The sequence below is a fragment of the Xyrauchen texanus genome, chromosome 6 (assembly GCF_025860055.1).
Source record: "Xyrauchen texanus isolate HMW12.3.18 chromosome 6, RBS_HiC_50CHRs, whole genome shotgun sequence".
Lineage (NCBI taxonomy): Eukaryota > Metazoa > Chordata > Actinopteri > Cypriniformes > Catostomidae > Xyrauchen > Xyrauchen texanus.
This window is the reverse complement of record NC_068281.1, coordinates 45,907,984-45,914,734: the sequence shown is the minus strand read 5'-3', so window position 1 is coordinate 45,914,734 and position 6,751 is coordinate 45,907,984.

The window sequence follows — 6,751 nt, the reverse complement described above, 5'->3', positions numbered from 1 at the left end:
TGAAATTAATCTGATTATCTGGTCTTTATGCTGAATTGGTGTTCCATCACTCTTTTGAACCCTCTCTGTTTCCACACTGCACCAAACAAATGACACACTCCATGCGCATATGCAGAGTCTGTATATACATTTACTTTTTGATCTTTTGCGAGTAGACAGGCTTTGGTCAATGCTTTTAATTCTGCCAATTGTGCTGAGCATGGCTGTTCACAATGCTGAACCACAATTGGCACAAAAGAATCTCCCTGCTTTTTTACCACAGCAAACCCAGCATGATTTCCCAAATGGTCCTTAAAACAAGATCCATCAACAAAATATTCTATTTCTGCCTCAACCATTGGTATTGATTCCAGGTCAGGCCTCAACCGTGTGAATGCTAACGAATTTATCACACAATCGTGTGGTGTTCCTTCATCCTCCAAGGGAATATAGTTTGCTGGATTCACAGTGGTACATCTCTTTATAGTTACATCTGGGTATGTCAGCAGTGTTGAATATGCTAAACATCTTGCCTGTGTTAGTACAAATTTTCCATTTTCTATTAGCTCTATTATCGTATGGTGAGTGTAGATCACCACTGGATATCCCATAGTTATTGTGGAGGCTTTTTCGTACGCAAAATAAACTGCCGCTAATCCCTGATAGCATGGTGGGTATCCTTGGGCTACACTGTCCAATTTTGTGCTATAATATGCTATGGGTTGTTTTCTCCTTCCACTACACAGTTCCTGCATCAGCACTGCTGATGCATAACCACTTTTTCTATTTGCTACATACAAATGAAACGGCTTAGTGTAGTCTGGGCTTGCTAGTGCAGGTGCTGTTTGCAGTTCCTTTTTCAGTGATTCAAAAGCTACCAGTGCATCTGCACCCCAGGTTAGCCTACTTCTAAGATTCTGCTGTCCTGTTTGCTTCATTAGCTCTCGCAGGGGGTTTGTTTTCATAGCATAGTCTTCTATCCAGTCTGAACTAAATCCTGTCATCCCTAAAAAGGTCATCATTTGCCCCACTGTTTGTGGTTGCGGCGCTTTACTTATACCCTCCAACTGACTTGGCGATATTGCTTTAGTCTGATGTGAAATAATTCGTCCTAGATACTCCACCTGGGGTAAACAGTACTGTAACTTCTCTTTTGATACCTTATGACCCCCCTCTGCCAATTTAGTAAGGACCTTAATAGTATCCTGATGACATTGCTCCAGTGTTGGTGAGCAGATCAATAAGTCATCCACATACTGGATCAATGTGCTGTCTATTCTTAGATCCTCTAAGTCTGTTTTTAATACCTGATTAAACACATGAGGTGAGTGCTTGAATCCTTGTGGTAGTCGTGTGTACGTGAATTGTTTACCTTGATAGGTGAATGCAAAGAGCTGTCTGCTTTCCTCTGCTAAAGGAATACTGAAAAAGGCAGAACACAAGTCAATCACAGTGAAATAATTAGCAGCAGGGGGAACATTAGTCAGCAGAGTGTGCGGATTGGGTACTTCCGCAGGCCAATCCTCTACTACTTCATTAACTGCCCTTAAATCATGTACTAATCGCCACTTTGCTTTATTCGCTTTTGCTACTGGAAGTATAGGTGTATTACAACAGCTTGATGTTTCTATTAGTACTCCTGCTTTAAGCAGCCCTTCAATAGTACTTTTAATCCCCAATATTGCCTCTGGTTTAAGTTGATACTGCTGTTTTCGTGGAGGTTGGGTTCCTGGTTTTACTTTTATCTGGATTGGATTTGCTGATAGTACTAACCCTACATCTGTGTCATGGCGTGACCATAGTTTTACTGGCACTACTTTTTCCATTTCTGCCATTAGCTCTACCATTTTTGAGTCTAATTTTTCAGTAGGTGAAATAACTACTACCTTAGGTGTTCCTATCATTTGGGTAGCACATATGATCTTTAGAAATGTTCTGTCTGGTGATTCCATGATTAGATGATTCTCTGTCCCTTTCCATTGTACCCTCTCTGCCCTTTTCATCATTTGTCCTAAGTCTTTTTGTTCCCTTCCTTTGCTCACATAGATTGTCACATGTGGAACAGATTCTGGTATCTGAAACCATTTGTTTATAAAGTCATTATTCTCTATCTTGAGTGCTGCTCCCTCCTGTCCAACTACTATGTATTCTGATATCAAGGCGATTTCTTGTTGTTTTGTTCCATTCAGCCACTTTTCCTCCAATTCTGGGTTTCTTGTTTCATCATACATTAATGTACAATGATGCTCTGCTCCAGGCACATTTGGATCTCCTAACTGTGCCTTAATATATTTTCCCCATTTGTCTATTGTGTTGTTCACTTCTTTTCCTAGATCTCCTAACCAATATACGTTTGCTTGTGGACGTTCAGGGTCAGGCTGTTTTGTCATTGTCATTTGTTTCACTCCTCTGTCATCAATGTAGATTCCTTCTGGAGTGCACCATATCTGTAAGTTCATTTTACATATAGCGTCTCTTCCCAATAAGTTCACTGGTGTATTTTCTGATATCAAGATTGGGATGTTTACTGCTTTTCCTTTTACTTCTATGTTTACTGGAGCCGTCATTGGAATTAACTGCGTTTGTCCCGAAAATCCTACTGTCTTAACATATTTTCCAGACCGGGGGAGGTGAGAGGCATAACTTGGACTTATACACGTAAACGTGGCTCCAGTATCTAACATAACCGGTGTTACTTTGCCCTCTATCTTAACCTTCATTATTGGTTCTTGATCAGCATCAGTTGATATCATTGGAAGCTGACCCCTCCCCGTAGGATTCTCTGGGCATCCCTAGTAACCTTGTGGTGGTCCGCGCCATGGATTGACGGGACCTGGGGCCTGCTGCTGTTGCTGCTGCTGCTGAGGGTCTTGTTGCCAGTTATTGGTGTCTGCCTGGTGCGTTTGTGGCCAGGGGTTCATAGGACATTCGCTTTTTCGGTGTCCCACCTGGTTACACCCCCAACATGCATTTGTTTGGCCATTATTATAATTCTGTCTTCCTCGTCCTCTTCCTCTTCCCCCTTGATACTGTCGATTCCATCTTCTATTCATTTGATCGGGGAAATGATATATCACAGTCGGCATGGGCTGTTGCATCACCTGATTCTGCATGGGTATCTGGTTTGGTACCACAGTCGGCATGGGCTGTTGCATCACCTGACTTTGCATGGGTATCTGGTTTTGAGCACCTGGTACAGGAGCCATTGATGCTACCTGGATTGTTGATACGGGTTGATACATGGGCGCAGGTGGTACGCCGGGTACCATAGGTGTGACTGTTTCACTTGAGGCCATCTGAGCCTGTGCACCGATCGGAGTTTGCAATACTGTATTTACTGGCGCCATTACAGAGGTTGGTGCATCTTTTCCTTTTACTGCTGCTTGAATTCTTTTCTTGTTTCCTGTTAGTTCCTCCAGTTGCAACTGTTCCAGTTTCTTACGTATGTCCCTCTCTTGTTGCTTTAGCTTTTCTTCATTCCGTCTGTGTTGTTCCACTGCATGTACCACATGGGCACAGAACTCTTTCTGTGTCTTGGTAGTTAACCCCACCACGTCTTCCAGCTTTTCCTTTACTGGTGTAGGCATAGCCTCTATTATGGCCGTTCGAACACAGCTGTCATCCAGGGATCCTTTTCTGGATCTTTTTCCATTTCCAGCTTCCATCTCTTTAGCTCTCGTTCGATATAGGCTTTCGGGTTTTCAGTTGTTCCCAGTGGCTCTCCTTTTATTGATTTTGGGTCTAGGTTGGTGGGAAATTCTTCTCTTAGGGCTTTCCAGATGGTATTTCGGCATCTGCTGAATGGTATCTCATCATACTTTGTGGTATCTGCTGCATTTCCCACTTTGGCTTTTTCGAGTATTTCTGCCATTTTGCCTCCTCCAATGCATCTTGCAAGAAGTGCTTTAATGTCTCCCAGGGCCAGTTGAGTTCCTACTGCTCGCTCTTCAACATCTCTAATCCACCTTCCTGCTCCTTCATATATGTCAGGGAGGGCTGCCAGTAATCCTTCAAGATCATGGTTGGCCCATGGCACATAGCAGTCATACTGTCCCTTCATCATAATAGGACACTGTGATATTACTCAAAAGCTAATATTACTTTACTTTCCCTGTATACATTTCTGACTCTGTTGAATATCTCTAAGCTTACATTTTTCAAAATTGTGACACCTTGTCCCACTGGCCTCTCTAGCGTTTCCCAATAATGGGCCACTTCGGTGCTGAGATAAGGGATTTGCACTTGTTTAACTGACCTTCTTACTTCTATCCTGCCTGGCAAAGTCTTTCTATGCCTGTTAAAAAGGTTCCAAGGTACAAGTTCTCCATTGTGACTTCCAACCAATCTACAAAAGGCCATTCTTGTTCTAATTCTGGTAAATTTACTATCCTAATCAAACCTCTCAACAGTGCCTTCTTTTTATCTAGTGTCAATTGTCTTTTCTGTCCCGTGTAATCTACATACTCTGTTTCCCTCCAAAAATGATCACGTATGCCCTTTGACTCTATCAATGTCTTTTCCAATTTTCGTTCCCACTCTTCAGGTCCCCGTCGGTCTTCGCATCTCACAAATTTCATGGGTCTCTGCATTTTCTCTTTAGTTTTGTTCACTGTAAATGGAAAACATTTTCCTTCTTTTTATTCCCCAATTAATCTATTTCTTTTCTATCCCAATCTCCCCCTCCCCTCACTCACAGTGCCGGCCATTCAGCCACCCAGTGAGTGAAGGCAGGTCCGGGAGACAGAGGATCAGGTGTTTTCACATCTTTTTCTACAATTATTTTCTTCATTTTAGTTTCCCAATTTACCCTTACTTTTAGTTCATGTTACTTGCTTGGTGCACCTGATTCTCTGTATTATTCTGCGCTTGCACACAACACATCATCAGCACTGTGACCATGCATTTGAGAAAACACATAGACAATGCGGTTAGTAGTATGAAAGCACATGCACCAACAACATAGTTAGTTATACACATTATTCATTATCTCAAACATGCACATAGTTCAACAATTCCCCGTTTTCTGCACAGTCCGGGTTCCATCAAACACTGCAATAAATAACTTAATCTAACACCTGGAGGAATTTTGCGTGAATTTTCACTTCTCCACCCGTGTTAGGATTTTCACCTGTACAGGATTTTCAGCCACTCTTCTGGCAAAACCTTGAATAAATGCACCTAACCGGGAATTTTCACGCGCCGTCGCTTCTCGACTCACCCCCAGGCTTTTTCTACCTTCTTTAATATACTAACTTAAACAACCCCACCCCCCATTTTTGAAATCTGGAACTCTCTCTATTTTAGCCAATTAGTTCGAATTATCCTATGTTCGGACTGGCAAAAGTCTTAGGGAAGCCACTTACTGGGACCCGCTACCACAGATCACACAAAAACACCTTAAGCAAAGATGCTTACCTCAGTTTCTGGCGCCGGTGTTTCTGTGCGATTCGTGCAAGCCGTCCCACCAGCGACCTCTGCCCCCTTGACCTCAATGCCAGCCCCACAAGTTGGGCGCCAACGATATGTCGTGGAATATTGCGAAGAGTTTCTCTAAGTTGAAGAAAACTTTCAGAGTCTTGAGTTCCAGATGCCAAAGTTGTAGTTTATTGATCACCAACAAACAAGAGACCAATCAGCTGAATGTTCTGACTCTATCCTCCTGAGTTCTCAGTTATATACCTTTTTGTTATCTTCTTGCCCATTATCTCTGACCAATAGAATAATTGCTCTTGTCTCTTTCCTTCGCCACCAATATGTTCTATTTTCCTCACTAATTAAATATTGGTGGAAAATCCCTCATCTAATTATTTTAAAAAAAACATACATCAACTGGTAACTCCACTTATTTTTGACATAAGTCATAGTTCATGATAAAAGTTCATCAATTTTAGAAACACCTGTGTATGATACAAACAGCCATGTCCCCATCACATACCTTTTACCTTTGCCCTACATTTCAGTGTACCCTCATAATGAGGCGGCCTTGTTTGTTCATACACAGTATCATTTGATTAATGAAAGAAAATACAAGCTCCAAAGATATTTAACTCAACAGGGTAAAACACCATGCCAGAAACATATCATATAAGAGATATCTAACTTATTAAAAGTGTTTTCGTAAGAAGTGCATCCTGTATTTTAATGAGATACACCATATATTTTAGAGATACATGTCAGCATAAAGGAAATACACCAAAGATATATGTCAGAATACTACTAATTAACAGAAACAGCAAAACACCAGCTGCAAGAATACAAGACACCATTCATATAATAACTGATTAAAGAAGTACATCCTGTATTTCAAGGTTGTATACCATTCTTTGTGTTCTCTGCAGCATCAACACTTTTAGTAACCTCATATGCTCTCTCCTGGCTCACACAAAGGCCTAGAAACTCATATAAGTATTTTGATATCTAAGAATGATTATTATACCATCTAAAAAATGATTATTCTACAATATTATGCGAATGGAAATGCCTCGTTGATGAGAGAGGTCAACAGAGAAAGGCCAGACTGGTTTAAACTGACAAAGTCCACTGTAACTCAGATAACAGCTCTGTACAATTGTGTTGAGAAGAATATAATCTCAGAATGCTGTTCTGATATGCGGGTTGGTGCTCTTTTGGCGGCACAATGGGAACCTACAAAATATTAGGCTGGTGGTTTTAATGTTGAGGCTGATCGGTGTGTAACATATATGTATTTGTATATGCTATTTTGTCTTATGCATTTTTATACTCTATATTTTCTATTCACTTATTTGTATTC